Below are 18,103 nucleotides of genomic sequence, written 5' to 3' on the forward strand. Positions count from 1 at the left end.
GAAAAGTGGCCCCTGCGACTCCAAGCCCGAGTCTTCTTAGGCCCCAGTGCTCTGGCCGCGCCGCAGGAACGCGGACAGCTTCGCGGAGGCGGTACCTGCTACCCCGGCTCTGGGGTCCCGCTCCCACTCTCCAACCGCGCAGCCTAACCACTTCTGGGCTTCACTGCCAACAACCCCAGCCTCTCCCACCTTCTAGACCAGTTGAACAGGCCTAGGGACGGGCTCCGTTGGGAGGGGAACAAGGGAGAACAAACCCCTGTTCACTCCGAATATCGCCCCAAATGCTCTCCCTGGTCTCTGGGGAACGAATGCGCCTTAAATCTCCCTGCCGCTTTGGAGATTGGCCTGGATTTTCGTTGTCGCCAATACACGACAGGTGCAAAACGACGAATCCCAAGCCTCGGGAGCAAAGAAGCACAGGATCCTACGGCAGCGGAAAGATCTTGTCCTGGATCTCACCCTGCCCAAAGCGCACCATTTCGTCGTCGCCAAACGAAATTAAGCCCTGCGTGGCTCCAGGGGACACGGGCTCTGACCCAATTCTGACCACCTGAAGAGCTGGCCCCTACCCTCCTGGGAACCTCAAGTCAGCGGCTCAGGTCATTTCCAAAGCAAAGACAGCGGAGTCCCTCACTGGACTTTTTAAAGAGCCTAAGCCTAGGAGTCGTAGATCACCAAGGCCCGCGCACCCCCAGAAGCGCTGGCAGCAGGAACCAAAAACTAGAGGAAAGCAAGAGATGGGGCTTTTGTCACAGCCGACCTCTGGTACCTTCTCTGGGGACAGCCCACCGCATCATGGCCAGGTAGGGCCTGGAGCCCGGGGCGTGCTGCCCTTGAGCGGCTGTGAGGCCATGACCCGCTGCTTCTGGGGATTGCAGGTTCGATTCATCGAGTGGTTTCGGGGTGCATCGTTTCCTTGTACTTGTGCCTCCGCCCGATTTCTCTCTCCCACCCTATGGAGGGTTGACAAACGGGGTTTTCAAAGTATGAAGCTTTTGTAGGCCCCCAGCACCTGGCACAGGACTCAGCGCAGCTCCGACCCTCGGGAGGGCGCCCGCTGGCTGTCCGTGGGCACCGGAACCTAGGGACCGAGGTTACAGGCGCTTAGGTCCCCTGCCCCAGGTCGCGGGGGAGGCGGGGGCCGCCGGGGCAGGCGCAGTAGCAGGAGCCACCGCTAGTTGGCGCCTGCGCCCCGCCAGCCGCGGAGATGCTGGGCTGGGCTCTGCTCACAGATGCGCGCCAGCTGCGGTCCCGGTGTCCAGGCGCTGCGGGCCGCCTCCTAGGAGCTGCCCTTTCAGGACAGATGGCTCGTCCTATTTCTCGCCATCTGTACGGCGACGTTTCGAACCAACCCATAACTTTGGGTCAAACCGAAGGTCACCTTCCTCACCTTGGTTGAGAGAGACTTTCTGTTCCCTGCGTCCTCTCACCCAGCAGGTGCTCCCTGCCAAAAATGCACAGTTCTTCCCTGTCCCATTCTGGAGGGACAAACAGACCAGCTAGTTTTCACCGATCGCTAATCTGCTTCCTCTCCATCCTGGTCTGACAAAAACTACTTCATCTGTTTTTGGCCGTTTAGGCAGAGGGAGAGCTTCCACTACCTGGGACATACGGACATCCTCTCCCTTTCCCATCTGGTATGACCAGTCCTCTCCTCTCCCTCTTCACTCCACCCCATGGGCATACAGCCCTCTTTCTCTTAAGCCACCCCCCACCTAAGAGCACCCTAAGTTGTCCACAAGGACGTTGGAAAGTCAAGACACTTCCCTCTCCTACCTTGGCCCAGAGCTAGATGAACTCAGACCAACCTGAGGCACAGCCGGCCAGCGCCTTTGCCCCAGAGAAGGGGTCTGCTTCTCTTGGGCATCTAGGAGCCAACTCCAAGTGCCTTCTTGGCAGCAAGGTGTCTGCTGGCTTAGGTCTCCATGATAGGGGAGCTTCCAGTTTACGATTTGATTCCTAGGGAGCAATCAGTTCCTAGGGAGAGTGAGGATCCCCCAGGTGTGCCAGACTATGCTCTAGAGAAACTTCTAAGAGACCCATGGGTTGCAGAAGGAGGTTGAGTCTGCAGTCTCACTGTGGCCCACAGTGATCTGGGGAAAATTGCTTAAAACTTCTTTCAGCTTATTTCTTTCACCTGTAAAGTAGGGGTACTAGTAGTGGCCTCTTCACAAAATTGTGCATAAAGTGCTTTAGTACAAGCCTGGGACAAAGGGGGTACTCCATTCATGGGGGATTGTCATTATTATTATTATGGAAAAAAAGGCCTGTCACCCCTTGTTTGGGTTTCTTGGCAAACCCCTTCCCCAGACACTTCCCATCTGTGAAATGTCTGATTCTTATTTCAGGCTCAGAGCCTAGACCACGGTTGTCCTTCTCTCTTTGGTTCCCCTAGTGGGTACCTGGGGGAAGTAAGAACTAGTCTGTGACCTCCTCATAGACAGCTCAAAGGAGGGTTGAGCTCAGGTCTTGATGACTCCTCTTCTCCTAGGCTCATAGACGCTCACTTTGGAAACCCACTGGCCCACACCTACTACCCACCTTCCTGAAGGCAGGCACTTTCCTAAGAAACAACTGAGCCTCTGCAGACACTGTTAGTCCCTCCCTCTGCCCAGGCATCTGTTTCTTTTATCCAGTCTCACAAGAGCCCAGTCCAGTGAAGAGCTCGGAGGATTCTCCTAGAACTGATATTTCTCCCAGTCTGGCCTCTACACCCCCACTCCAGAGGGTCCATGGTGAAACCCATCTCCTCAAGGGGACCTTCCTGTCCCATACTGATGTTCAGTTTCTTTTTCTGTCAATGGAGGCCCTTCTAACAGCTCCACCTCCCCATGGGGGCATTAGAGATTCCCTCTAGGAGGGGAGTGGCATTGTATTTCACCTATCTAAAATGTTATTATCAATTGTTGGTGTCAAAAAAAAGAAAGAAAATGCTAAATAAACTAGAACTCATCTACATTCCTATTTCTGAATATATATGAGTATATATATATGAGTGAATATATATATATACACACACATATATATTAGTGAGAAACAGTAATGAAAAATGGTAACATATTAAAGTTGTATGGTTGTTTCCTGCAAGGCTGAGAGGTCCCACCCCAGAGAATCCAGCACAGGGAACGTCTCTCCTCTCTGGAAGGATCCAGAATGTGCAGGAGGACAAGTGTGCTTCTGGAATTACAGAGGTCTTTTATTTTTTTGGCAGGGGAGAGGACAGCCATATTTGGAGGGGAGGTAGGGGTGTGGGGAGATCACAGTGGTTAGGACATTAGGACCCAAATACTGCCTGGAGTTGTGTGGGTTTGCCCAGGGTCTGCACCCCTCCGATGGTAAAATGGGAAGGAGGGTAACAGGTCTGTTGAGGTTTTGCCATGTGCCCTGTGCTTTATGCACATTGTTATATGCCTATGATGACCAATGACCAATGATTATGTGGAGATGCTGTGCCTATTTAAATGAAAAGCAAAATTGCCCTAAATCTGCCAGGCTAGGAAAGACTGAGCCAGGTTAAAAGCCAGCACTGGCTCAGAATTTAAAAGCACCACTTGGTTAAGCACATGCTCCTGTCCTCCTCTGGGATGAATGAATGGGAAGGTGTGTAGATATAGAAGGTGGGATTGTGACGGTGGGGGACCTGGAGGCGGTAAAATCTGGTAAAAGCCATGAACTTGGAAATCAGCTGACTCTTCCCATCCCCTGGCTGTATAGAGCTTGCCAGGGTCACTCCAGAGGGTCCTATGCTGAGGCCCACCCACCTCTCACTGTCCTTCTGCCTCAGAATTACCCTGCTAGAAGGCAGGATAAGCTACAGTCCCCAGTTTACAGATGGGAACATGAAGCCTGACCAGGGTCTGGACTGAGCTCCGACATGACCTAAAGCGCTGGCGGGGCTGACATTTGTCCTGCTGGAATCTGCAGCCCTCCTCCAGCCCAGGCTCTACGTTCCCACCTGTGCCGCCTCCCAGCCAGGCCCGATGCAACCCCAGTGTGCCTGTGTGCCTATCGCCTGAGCAGAAGTGCCATAGTCGCCGCGTTTTACTGTAGGTCCCAGTGTTCCCATCCGAACGCCAGGGGTATGCTTCCACTGTGCCTCTGGGTGCTGGACCAGCTCTTTGCCGGACCCCCAGCGGGTTTCACTGTGACTTCGGCCAGAGCCCGCAGGGCCCCTCTTTCCCACCAAGCACACTGCTGGTACCAGTTCCCTTGTGTGTGCTCAGAGCTACGGATGCCCCCTCCATCCAACCCCACTGTGCTGGGGGTCGGTGGTGAGAGTGCTCTTGGGGAGGGGAGAGGGAGGGATGGGAGAGAAGGCGAGGGCAGGTTGGAAGAGAGAGATGATCCCAGCACTCTCACCGCGGAGCTGAGGGTGTAGGCTCCACCCATAGCCAAGGGAAGTGGGTTCTGGTGCCAGTCCCGTCACTTGGTGGGGTCTTCCTGCCACTCTCTGTGCTTCTCACTTTTGTCATCTATTAAATCAGAGAAATAATTCTAATAGGCAAGTATTTGGTCTGACCTCGAGTATTGTTCTAGGATCAATAATTGCACTACTTCTTTGTATGCCCGCTGTGGGAATTTTCACTCATCCTTGTGTGCCTCTGCAGGGTAGAGATTTTATTCTTTCCATTCTGGAGATGAAGAAACCCAGCTCAGAGGATAAAGAGCTTCCCTTCTTGGGCCTCAGAACCTGAAAAGTTCAGACAAGTTCTCAGGGATCTGTCTCCACTCTGCCAGCTGGTCATAGTGCCTTGGACTCTCCATCCAAAGTGGTGGGTGGGTACAGATCTGCCTGGCAGAGCCATCAAATCAGAGGCATCTTCTCTTGGAGTGGGGGGACCTGGGTATCTTGGAGCCCAAGGGGAACGTGACACACCCTTTTGCCCACTCCAGGATCAGCCTTCCACTCTGGCAGGCAGGAGGAGAAAGGACTCCTCTGAGTGGCTGTGACCTCTCACACATTTATACACATTTATGCCTCACATGTTCTTATGGGGGTAGGTGCAGTTATCGCTTCCATTTTATATGTGGGAAAACTGAAGCACAGAGAAGGTAAGTAACCTGCCCAAGGTCACACAGCTGGGAAACCATGGAGGTAAGACTCCAACCAGGTTGCCCAGCCCTGGAGCCCAAGTTCTTGACCACTACACTCTTTACACATTGACCAGAATCAGATGTTGGAAGGTACTGTTAAGGAACAGAATTAGAATCCTGGCATAAGAATCATGAGCAAGATTCAGAATTTTCTTTTTTTAAGATTCAGAATTTGACAATGTCAGACCCAACAAGGCTTTGAAATACCAAAGCAAACCCCCATGTATCATGTTGGCAGAACCAGGCCTAAGGAGGAAGAGGGTCTCATTCAAGATCATAGCCTAGGCCAAGGGTGGAGTCTGGACCCCTCCCCCTCCCGCTACCTCCCACTGACTCTGACCCCAGTATCTTCCTCTTTCCTTCTCCCTCCTCTCTCCCCACCACCCACCCGGCAGCTCCTGGGCCCAGCCGGTCCCATTAGGGATTTTCCACCTCCCCCCAAATGTCCTAATGACTGTCAGTCCTTGTGAAGCTTTAATTAATCTCAGAGGCCAATGGCTTGGAGGAGACTGGGGGCTTTGGCCTTACGCAGATGAAGATTAGGGCTTCATTTCATGTGGTGGTGAAGGAACGCCTCAGACATTCCTGCCAGCAATAAAAGCCACATGGCTTTCCAGCGTCGCCCTTGGAAAAGAAAAAAAGCACAGCCCTTTGTGGAAAGAAATCAACTATGTGCTGTATGCATGGCATGAGATAAAAAAGGAGCATAATGCGGTGGAGAACAGTCAGTCTTTCATGCGCCTCCAATGGCCACCGAGAGTGGCAGGGCCAGCGGTCATGGTCCCAGCTGCAGCCCCAGGGAGAGGGAGTGGCCCTCCACACAGTGGTGGAAGCTTCAGCCCCTTCACCTGAACTGGGCTTGAGCTGCCCCAGGTATCTAGGGGCAGGGCCAGCTTCCTGAGTGTGCTCTTAGAAGGGTCTTGAGCTTGGTTTAATGCTTTGCCACCACTTGAAATTCTTAATATTTGTTGAATAATAGCTCTGCATTTTTTATTCTGGGCCCCCAGAATTATGTAGCCAGACCTGACCATAGGTTCTGCCCAATTAGAAAATTGCCACACCTCTCCTGGCCATTACAGGTATCCAGGCCTAGGGAACAGTGTATGGTGACCACCTGCTAGCCACTTTCCTTACATCACCTGAGATGAACTTCAAAGTGACTGTGAAATGCAGATACAGAAACTGAGGCTCAGAGAGGCTTTCATGTGGCAAGAAAATCTAAATTTGAACTTGGGTCCCCTGGACCCCAAAGTGTGTGCTAACCCCTCATTTTGCAGTATTTCGTCTTCACCATGTTCTAGGGTCAGGCAATTACCAGAGAATAGAGGCATAACTGAGGCCAGAGAAGTGAAGGTCCTCAAGGTCACACATAGTCAATGGCTCATGGAGGACCTTGGCAACAATGGCCTGTATGCATAGGGCTGGGCTGGCAGTTTCAGTCTTATGGTTGTTCGTGCCACTTGTAAGTGTATTAGCTCTATGTGAGTCACTGCCTTGAGTCTGGTCTGGGATAAAGCTGGAGCCCTGGCCCCCTCAGCTCTTCGTGTGAAACATCTGGAAGTCCTTCCTTGTGTCTTCTTCCACTCTTCATGCCCTAGTTGTCCTCATTGGTTGGGAAACAATTGCACCTTGCACCTTGATAAACTCAAAAGTATTCAAGTCCTCAATGAATCGTAGAAAATTGAGGCTAAAAAGAGCCCAAAGACTGTCATGTCCTATCACCTGGCTGAGCCTGAGGCTCATGGGCCTGGGTATTAGCTGCAGGGAAGGTATTCCTTTGTTCCTCGCTGGTAACCCTGGGAAAGTCCCTTTCCTCTCTGGGCCTCAGACTTCCATTCAGGGAACACTTTGTGACCCCCAGTGTGCATTGGAACACATGTGACCCTCACGAAGTGTGCCTTCAATATTCTAGAATTCCGTACTAGTCTACAATAGGTCTGCTTATTTCCTCATCTCATGACTGGGGAAACTGATGCCCCGGTAGGGTCAGGGACCTGCCCAGGTTATACAGGATGCTTACTGGCAACTGCACTTGACTCCAGGGCTCTTGTCTGTCAGCCCAGCCATCTCTGCACAAGCTTTGGGAGGATTCAGCCTCAGTGTGGGGTCAGCTCACCCTTGTCCTGTTCCCAGCAAGCCCACTTTGACCTGTCAGGCACCCTAAGTGCCCAGACCCTAGAAGTCACAGCTAAGGGATCTTGGTAGGTAATGAAGATCTGCTATGACCTCCATGTCTCCCAGAATTCATATGTTGAAACTTCATCCCCATTGCATTGGTATTAAGAGGTGGGGCCTTTGGGAAAGTGATTAAATCATGAAGGCTCTGCCTCATGAATGGCTTAGTGCCTTTATAAAAGTACTGGAGTTGGAACTAGGTCAGGCCTTTTTTCCCCCTTCTGCTTTCAGCCTTGTGAAGACACAGCATTTGTCCCCTCTGGAGAACACAGCCACAAAACATCATCTTGGGGGCAGAGAGACCAGGCCTTCACCAGATGCCCAACTTGCCAGAGCCTGCTCTTGGACTTCCCGGTCTACAGAACTGTGAGACATAAGTTTCTATTTCTCTAATTCTATTTATAAATTACCCCTTTTCAAGTATTTTGTTATAGCAACACAAAATGGGTTAAGATGATTGATCTCTTCAGAGAAAAGCATGCCAGGCGTTGGCAACACTTTCTGTCTCCCAGTCACATTTAGGCTGTGTCAGTGTTCTCATAACAAAGGCTCCTTTCCCAGGGGTTATTATGTGGGTAGAAAACAGGGAGGAAAGGTCAGACTCTGGGACCCCAGGGGTGGGTGAGGTGGGAAGCTAGGATGGGCACACATAGTACGTGCATGTGCATATATTCCCTTCATGGGCACACTCACACAGCGCACTTGCTCATGGGCACACTCACACACAGTGCACATGCTCATGGGCATGCTCACACAGCATACATGCTCATGGGCACGCTCACATAGCACACATGCTCATGGGCACACTCACACAGCACACATGCTCATGGGCACACTCTCACACAGCGCACATGCTCATGGGCACACTCACACACAGTGCACATGCTCATGGGCACACTCACACAGCGCACATGCTCATGGGCACACTCACAGCGCACATGCTCATGGGCACACTCACACAGCGCACATGCTCATGGGCACACTCACAGCGCACATGCTCATGGGCACACACACACAGCGCACATGCTCATGGGCACACTCACACAGTACACATGCTCATGGGCACATCACACACAGCACACATGCTCACGGGCACATCACACATGCTCACGGGCACACTCTCACATATACATCACTGGTAACTCACAGGCACCCCCATATAAACAAGCTCTCATGGAGACCAACATTATTATAGTGGAGCCTCAGGTGTAAACAGTTAAGTGTGTGTGTGTGTGTGTGTGTGTGTGTGCGCAAAGACATGACATCTATCTGTATCAACATGCACAGACCCATTAGTATAGATGCACTGATAGGTCGCATACAGAGTTGTGCAGACACACATTAGGCAGAGACACATATCAAGGTTGTGTAGACAGCAGACCACTATGTAGATAAATCTACACACACAGAGACAGGTGTTGAAGCAGGGCTCAGAGCTCTGGATTTATAGCTCTGAAAGGAGTTGCACCCTAAATGTGGGAGAAATAGATTTTCCTCAATTCAGAGGCATAGACTTTCTGGGTGGTTTGCCTGCCTGGGGCTTCTAGATCCTTCCCCAACAGCTGAGTTTCCGTCTCCCACCCCCTCAGTGTTCCCTGGAGGTAAGGAGAGTCTGTCCTTCTGGCTTAGAGACAGGCAGGTATAATCAGAGGGTTGAAGCTAGGGTCTCCAAAACAGCATGGGTTCGGGTTTACGTTGAAAGGCCCTGGGCATTCTTTGAACTTCATTCTCCTCATTTGTAAAATGGGGACAATCCCTTTTGCTCAAAGGTGGTGTGAAGGGGCTCCTGGCATGCAGTGGGAACTCAGAAACAGCAACTGCCACAGCCCAGGGGATTCAGCCTGTTAGTGCCCAAGTGTACCCCAGGAGCCTGGCTTGGGGAAGATTATTGAAACCAAATCACATGATGAACTATGGAGGCAACTGGAAACTTTGTCCTGGAGAAGAGCTACCCTAGAGGTAAGAGTTTCACTTTCAGATTTATGAGGAGACCCCCACCCCCACCCAGGTGAGAGGGCTCACATGGGGCGGGAATCCATACAAGGACAAGAAGAATTGAGAGCCAGCTAGAAATAGAACGAGACACGTCCCCCTGGAGGTAGAGAACTCCCCATCATGGGAGGTATTCAAGTTGAGATCAGTGTATTGTAGAAGGTGTTATATGGGGTAGAAAGCCAGACTACACACTAGCATCCAGCACAGGTCAGCCCATAGTAAACACTTTTTTTGAACAAATGAGAGAATGAAAAGCTCCATTTGTGACCCAACTGTCTATAATTCAGGGTCTCTAAGTTCCTATCCTGGTATTCCACCTGCCAGCTGTGTGTCCTGGGGCCTCCCCAAGCCTCAATTTCCTCATCTGTGAAATGGGGAGAACAAATCATCTTCCAGGTGCTTTCCCCATGTAAACTCCTTCAAGTATTTCAGTGGTTCATATCCCCTATTGCCATCCTTTCAGACTGTCTGAGAATTTCTGCTCTTACAAGTAGAAAATGACATTAAAAGCAAAAACACACAGAAAAGCAAGAGAATGGTTAATACAAAAATCAGGAGAGTAGCCTCCACTGCCTGCCTCCCCATGGCAGGGGGAAAGAGAAGTTTGTGATTGGGAATGGGACCCTGGGGTGGGTGCCCTAAGTTCTGATTAGTGCCCTAATTCTTTAAGCCAGGTGGTGGGTACACATTTATTCCATAAAGTTTTTTTTTTTTTTTGAGATAGAGCCTCACTTTGTCACTCTTGATCGAGTGCTGTGATGTCATAGCTCACAGCAATCTCAAACTCCTGGGCTCAAACGATTCTCTTGCCTCAGCCTCCTAAGTAGCTGGGACTACAGGTGCCCACCACAATGCCTGGCTATTTTTTGTTGCAGTTGTCATTGTTGTTTTAGCTGGCCCAGGCCAGGTTCAACCCCGCCAGCCTCCATGTATGTGGTTGACGCCATAACACTGTGCTATGGGTGTGGAGCCTATTCTTTAAAGTTTAACAGTACTTATATTTACTTCTGTACTTATATTTTACAATCAAATATTATAATAAAGTATTTTAAAATACTTAAAAAAATTTTTAAAAAAATGCTTTTAAAGAAGAAAAGATAGAAAAGTCTTTCCTGCCCCCAAACCTCTGAACAAAAAAATGCACAATAAAGCTTAAATTTGCATAGAATTGCACAAAGTTGGGGTGTTTTTATTCTCAGCTAAATCCCTGTCTCAACCATATTTTTCTGCCTACCAATGTATGCTCAGCCAAACCATCTGGGGGCTCTTGAAGCCATCCCCACCAGGGTAGCATTTCTAGGTGGCCATCCATGCTGGACACGCTTCTTACAGCACTCCTGAAATTCCTTCAGTAGCCCTCCAGGTATGTGTCCATGGGCCCACTTTACAGGCGAGGAACTGAAGTTCACCAATACAGTCTCTTGGACCCAGATAGGGCAGAGCTGGGATTTGACCCAAGATCTGTCAATGCTGACTGGACCCTATTGCCTGCAGCAGCCTTACCCTGGGTGCCAGGGTGGCCAGTTATTATAACTGATGCTATATATATTGACATATGTCATTTCATTTAATCCTCAGAAACACTTTATGTATTAGGTACCACTGTCATCACCCCCATTATAACAGTAGTGAAATGGAGACACAGGAAGGTTAGAAACTTGTCCAAGTTCACCCCAGGTAAGTGTCAGAGCTGAGCCTTGAACCCCAGCAGCCTGATCCCAGAGTCTGTGCTACTTGCCTGGCTGCGTGGTAAGCATGGATCCCATGGAAGCAAGATAGAGTCTTGACCCCAGGGATCAAAGGCCAGCAGGGATGGAAGGCCAAGGTTGAAGGATGCTGCCTGGGAGATCTCTTGCCAGATGGCACCAGCCCTTTGCGATGAGCTGTGTCCCCTCCTCTTTACCAGGCGTGGCCCTTGGGGAGGTGCTGAGAATGTGGGCATAGCCAGAGAGAAGCTAGAGCAAGCCATAAATCCCTGCCTGGCAAGTCCAGATCACACGGGCTCCGACACTGGACACTTTGTCATTTGTCATTGGCATAAGTTTGTCACTGGCAGGAATGTGACATTTTTCACCTGTGCATTTCTAGCTGCCCCTGAGTGGGCTTCTGGAAGCCCACCGAACGCCCTCAGACCCAGGGTGGGGGCTGAGTCCTCTCGCTGCCTCGTCTCTGAGCCTCAGTCAAATCTGGGGTGGGCTTGATCATCCAAAGGCCCATTTAGCTCACAGAGGCCTGGGCTTGACCCTGTTCCTGTCCTCATCCCCAGGGTAAAAGGGTCCTTGGGGAGCTCTGTGCTTAGGCAGGGAAGACATGAGATTGAAAGGAAAAGAAATAAAAAACAGATAAGGAGAAGCAGGCACTAGATTCATACAGTCAGCGAATATTTATTGAGCACCTACTATGTGCTAGGGGTTACTTAAGGTGCCTGATACAGGAACAGGCAAGATAGCCGTGGAGCTTCATGAAGCCCTGATTCCAGCAGGGAAGACAGAAGACAAACAAGGAGGCGAGTAAGTGAACACGTCGACATTTGCTAGTGTCTCAGGACATGGAAGAAAACAGACAGGGTCAAGTGACAGACAGTGACCTGGTGGATGGAGGAGAGAGGGGCTCGTCACCAATCCTCAGACAGTGTAGTCAGGGAAGGTCTGTCAGACGAGGTGAGATCAGAGCTGAGATTTGAGGGTTGAGAAGGACCTGAGTGGAGGAGGGAGAAGGGAGCTGGTAGGAGACCCCACTGCATGGTGGGGAACGCTTCACCTACCCGCTTTCTCCTCCCTCCTCTGTGTGGCCCATATTCCCAGGTTCTAGAACTCTTTTCTACCCTTTATCTCTGTTGCTTCTCCCACAACCACCTCGAGAACCAGATGGGGTGAATTTAAGCAGCCTGACTTACAGTTGAGGAAACTGAGGCTAGAGAGGGGAGGGACAGCCTTTCATGGCTTCCGATTGCCAGGACCAGACCCAGACCAGCAGCTCCCAGCCTGGTGCTCCTTGGTGCCCGCCTGTTCAAGTCTGGGCAGGCTACAGCCACTGTGGAGTCAGGCTGTGGGCACCACTTCCTAGAGGTCACAGGGCTGGAAACATGGGCAGCTGGGTAAGGCCTGGGAGGGGGCAGCAGCTTGGGGCTGGGCGGGGGTCCCAAGCGGAAGGCGCCCAGCCCTGATTGGAACAAGGTGGTGGCCTTGGGAGCAGAGCCGGGTGTCATTGATCTTGCCCGGTGTTCTAGCCACCAGGCGGGGCCAGTGCCGGGCAGACTGCCGGTTTTCCCAGGTGTGGGGACACCCTGGGGGAATGGCTTTTCATGTGGTGGCAGGGTAGGCATGCCACCCAGCACGTGGGGGAGGCCAGGGCGCTGGGGGCACGCTGGAAGTGGGTGGTGTCTGGAGATTCAGAATCCCACAGCCAGCAAATATCAGGCTGCTGAAGACAAAGTCATGGACTTGAGACTCTGAGAATGTTAGAATCTTCAGAGATTGTCACTCTCATTTATTGAGCACTCACTGTATGCCGGGCACGTTCTGAGTACTTTATACAGTGTAACTCTTTTTATCCTCACTATTCCCTAGAAGGTGGGTTCTATGATTATCCCTACTTACAGATGGGGAAACTGAGTCTCAACGAGGTTAAATGACCTGCCCAAGTCACACAGCTATGAGGTTTTTGTCCTAGAACATAAGATCCCTAGAATCTGAGGGATTCAAAATATGAGAATCATAGCTCCTCAGTGCTGGAAGACTCTTGAAAATCTTTTAGTCCCGCCCCTTATGTTGGAGAATCGTGTCTGGAGAGGGGTCAGTTGCCAAAGAAGACTCCAAGGTCAGGACTCCTTACTCCTCCAGGTTATCTTGGGAGCTCAACTGGTGCCTGAATGTGATGTCCTCAAGGACACTGGCCTTGACCTCCCCAGTCAGGACCTGTCATGCTGGAAGTTCTTTTAAACATCTAACCTGAGTCCCTCATGTTGCAGGGAAACTCTCTTCCTTCTCATCTTGTGATAACTTCTGAGAAGAGTTTGACCTTTGATGTTGGTGGAGACTGCTGAACTTCTGGTTTTGGGGGAGGTGTGGATGTGCCCCTCCCCACTGTAAAATATCTTCTTCACTGCCTGTCACAGGGCTTCAACATTAATGACTTAGTCCTTGAGGCTGTACAGTTTGCTATTAAAAAGTGATTACTTTTGGAGTGGGTATCAGATTAGCAGGACATGGTGGCTGGGGCTGGGGACAGTTGAGAAGCAGGAGGGGGAGGGGTCACTGAGTCTCCCTTTCCAGTCGGCTTTGATGGGGTTCTACATGACATGCTGGCTTCCATCCTCCATCTTTTGGTCCTCATCTCCTACTCTGCCCCACTTTCATCCTGCTCCAGCCACACTGCCCTCAAACATGCCTACTATACTTCCCACCACAGGGCCTTTGCACATGCTGTTCCCGCTGCCTGGAAAGCCCTTCACATTCTGTTTGCATAGCTCAACTCCTTACCTCATTCAGGTCCCTGCTGCCCTCTCTAAGAGGCCTTCTCTGATCCCCTGTAGTAGACAGAATAATGGCCTCAAAAGGTCCACATTCCTAATGCTGAAACCTGTGGATTATATGGCCAAAGGGACTTTGCTGATGGGATGAAGGTTAAAGACTTTAAGATGGGGAGATTATTCTGGATTATCTGAGTGGACCCAGTGTAATCACAAGGGTTCTTACACAGGGAAGTGGGAGGTAGAAAAGGACAGTCAGAGGGAGATAGGATACGGAAAACTGATTAGGGAACCAGAGAGATGGCAGCAAGAGAAAGACTTGGCCTGAAGTTGCTGGCTTTGAAGACGGAGGAAGGGGCCATGGGCCAAAGAAAGCAGGCAACCTCTAAAGGTTGCTTCTAAAAGCCAGACAAGACGAGGAAACGAACTCTCCCACAGAACCTCCAAAAAGGAAGCCAGCCCTGATGACACTTTGATCTTAGCCATGTGGAGACTCGTGTAGGATTTCTGTTTCCTAGAACTGTATGATTATAAATGTGTTTTGTTTTAAGTCACTAAATTTGTAGTAATTCATTATAGCAGTAAGGGGAAACTAATCCATTTCCATTCTGGATTTATAGTGCTTCAGCACATCTATTATTGCCTGATAAATTGTACCTTTACTTATAAATTGTCTCTTTCCTCCCATAGAATGTCAGCTCCAGAAAGGCAGGGATTTTTTTTTTTGTTTGTTTGGTGTTGCATTCCCAGACAGGGTTGTCAGATTTAGCAAATAGAAATACAGAGCACCCAGTTAAATTGAATTTTAGGTAAACATGAACACTTTTTTAGTATTAAGTTGCTCCAAATGTTGTAGTTATTTATTGTTTTTTTCTGAAATTCACATAACCTTAGTGTCCTTTATTTTATCTAGCAACTCCATCCCCAACACCTAAAATAGTTTCTGGGTATATGCTAGGATCTCGGTAATATCTATGGAATGAGTGATATAAATAAATGAACGAATTAGCGTTAATTTCTAGCTTAAAAATCCTCTTTGGATTCCAGAATGCCTGCAGGATAAAGTGTAAATAATAGTAAACAGGAAAAAACAAACAGTTTCATGGTCTCTCTTATGTACCAGATGTGGTCTGAATGCTTTACAGTTACTAACTCAATTCTTGTAGTAACCCAGGTCATTAGCCATATTCTAGATGAGGAAACTGAGGCCTAGGAGGCTAAGTAACTTGCTCCAAGTTACACAATTGCAGAGCCAATTTCAGACCCTTGAAGAACTTGGCTCATGGAATGTTCCAGCTTTATCTCTCTATGTATTCATTGCCCTAAACATGGTGTGTTGTCTCTCTCTAATAGTCCAGGGTCCTTTTTTAGGAGTATGCTCCCCTATCTTCTGATGGAAGAACTCCTGCTCATACACCAAAGCCCCTTCCGACTTTTCCCTCTTCATGAGTCCATCTCTAACACTCCCAGGAGGACTTCACTCTTCACGTGGCTCCTTGTTCAAATGTATTGTAAAGACTTGCTCTTGTGTCCTTTACACTCCCCTCCCCTAGCCCCCCCAGATTATGACCTCCCTGAGGACAGAGATCAGTCACTTTTAGCTCTTTGGCATGTAACTTAGAATTGAGTCTGGCTTTAGGAAGGTTTCCAGAAGCATTTGAGAATGAATGAATGAACGCATGAATGGTTGAATGAATACATGAGTGAATGAATGAATGCCCTTCTCACTCTGGACCTCAGTTTAGAGTCTATGCAAGGGGAAGAACAATCCCTAATGCCCCCCTATCTCTTAAAACAAAACACATTTTTTCCTGATTATAAAAAATAATACACATTCATTAAAGAAAAATTGGAAAATAATACAATTATGAAGAAGAAAATTAAAACCACCCAAATCCTGCCAGCCAGAACAATGGTTACCATTTCGGATTTTAGCCTTCTGGTATTCTTACTGTCCGTATTGATCTAGTTTCTTTTTCTCCCTGCCCCCCTGCCCTCTGTTCACTCCTTCCTTTCTTTTAGATTGTTGGGAACATAGTACACATTTTAAACCTGTTTTTGAAACTCCCCAACATATTGTGTATGCTCCCTTGTGTCATTAAGTCCTCTCCCAACAGCAGGGGACCATGGCTTCTGAGAGGGTGGGCTGGGGCCCCGGCTGGATCCCCTTAGTGTTACCTCCCGGTCAGCTGTTAAGGCTGCTCAGGGTGTCTTTGGATTTCTGTTATTATGAAGACGCTGCAGGGACACCCTTGTAGGTACGTCTTAGCCACATGTCTGATTCCTCTGGGATTCAAATTGCTGAGCCCAGTGTGGACACTTTCCGGCTCTGGATACCTCCTGCCCACCCTCTCCGGGGATGTTCTCCATCTCACTCCCACCAGCAGCCTTGACTTCTCAGCTTGACAGGAAGCAGGAGGCATTAATTTGCCTCATCTGGAGAAAAGCCCCAGAACCTCGCTGGCTCCATCTGAGGCTGAAAATACCCATTTATTCAGTTATTTATCCATGTTATGGTCCAAGGCTCATTGTTTCCATCTCAGATGCTTGGTTCCAGCCAAAATAGTCATGATCTGAGAGTCCTGGGACCTGGGGCCTGTGTGGACATCACACTTGTGAACACTTGGCTGACTGAACTTGTCAGGTACCACACCCGGTGCATCTCCATGTATCCTCACCATCGCCCTTGGGGGGAGGGGTGGCTGTCTCCCAACCTACAGATGAGAACACTAAGGGTATCCTGATGCTGCCCCAGGGAGCTGTGGTCTTGTAATCTGGAGGTGTCAAGACATGGCACGTTACCTGATGGGGCGCAGTCCCAGGAGCACCCACAAGGAAGCAATAACCAGCTTTGGCCTAAAAGTTTTGGCCCACATTCCGCACCTTGTCTTCCCTTCATGTGTGCCCTGGGAAATTGCTGTGTCTCGCCTTCTCCATCTATAAAATGGGAGAGCAGGGATTCAGACCACAGCCTCATGGGCTGTGTTTGCTCTGAGCTCAGTGGGTGTTGGTGCTGAGTCAAAGAGAGAGAGACCTCTGTCAGACAGGCTGCCTTGCCACAGGCAGCCAAGCCTGGTCTTCAGGGGGTGGGAGTGGGCAGGCTTCAGTCCCAGGCTAGCCTGGGAAGGGCCTGATGGCCCCAGACAGAGGCTGGCCCAACCCAGCCCTGGCAGATGCGAGGCTATTTTTTAACAGACCCTACAGGAAGCAGAGGCCAGAAATGAGTTCAGGGGGTTAACACAGGCCCCTGGGGACCCTTCCAATTTGCATCCTCTTTCCTCCACCACCCAGGGAGCTGTGCCGGCTTTACCAGAGCTCCCTGGAGCCTTCCAGAGCTCCCAGCAGGTCTACTATGTGAGCTGAGGGTCCCTGGGTAGCCCCTGTTTGATAGGCGAAGAGCCCAAAGCTGATGCGGTTTGAGCAGGACTGGCTACCTCACTGCCTCTGCTGTGCGCTTCTGCTGGGGGAGGCTGCCTTCCCACCTATACTTTCCAGGGTGACCCAGGGCAGGCCCCTCCCTCTCCTGACCTCAGTTTCCCTCTCTGTGAGAGGATAGGCACCTCACCCCCACTTCAGACACCTCTGAGGCTTCCCCTAGCTAGGAAACCTCCTTCTGAGCCGGGGTCTCCAGCCTGTTACATCCTCCTGGTTCCTGTGAGGCCTCAGCCCTCCAGAAACACCAGCCCCATGGACAGGAGTTCGAGGCAGGTATCTGAGAACCCTGGGACAGAGGAGAGCTTTTCTGGCCAGAGAAGCAGGGACCAGTCTCAGTAGGGGCAAAGCCTCTCTCAGACCACATTGCCAGGTGTCCCTTGGTCTCCTGGGCAGGGGCTCCTAAAAAGTCAGGCGTCTGTTGCAGTGGGCACAGCCTCTACAGTGTGCCTACACCTGTGTGAGATGCTCGTGTGAGCTCACATGTGCCCTGCGGGGTGGACGCCCAGGGCCAGAGGCCTGAAATGGAAGTGGGACCGGACTCTGGTTGCTGTGCTGGGGCTACTTATGACAGGTCCTACCGGAAACCCTCAGCTGCTGCTCAGCTAATCTGAAGGCTGGTGCGGGGGGAGGGGGCTTGGTCATGTGTGGGGAAAGTGCACCTTTGGGGAGGCGCAGGCACAAGTCTCAAAATGCTGTCAGGGCCTCTGGGGAGCTGGGACCCCAGTGAATGCTTGAGGAAAGCTGACCCTGAGTAACCTCCCCTTATTTATTGTAAATAAATAACATTAATTGAATCTTCTGCCCCTTGCCCCCATGATATGGGTAATAAGAACACAATGGAAAAACTTGGAAAATACAGAAAAATACGTTAAAAATGTTAAAGCCTAAAATCTTATAACCAGAGTGAAGAGTGTGAGCATCTCTGAGGGCTGG

The 18,103-nt window shown here is 50.2% G+C and overlaps 1 protein-coding gene across 1 annotated transcript in view; it reads right to left on the reverse strand.

Moving 5' to 3' along the window:
* Positions 1 to 18,103, reverse strand: part of RUNX3 (RUNX family transcription factor 3) — a 63,097-nt gene that overhangs the window by 30,073 nt on the left and 14,921 nt on the right. The window lies entirely within an intron of this gene.

This window comes from Nycticebus coucang, chromosome 22 (assembly GCF_027406575.1).
Source record: "Nycticebus coucang isolate mNycCou1 chromosome 22, mNycCou1.pri, whole genome shotgun sequence".
Taxonomy (NCBI): Eukaryota; Metazoa; Chordata; class Mammalia; order Primates; family Lorisidae; genus Nycticebus; species Nycticebus coucang.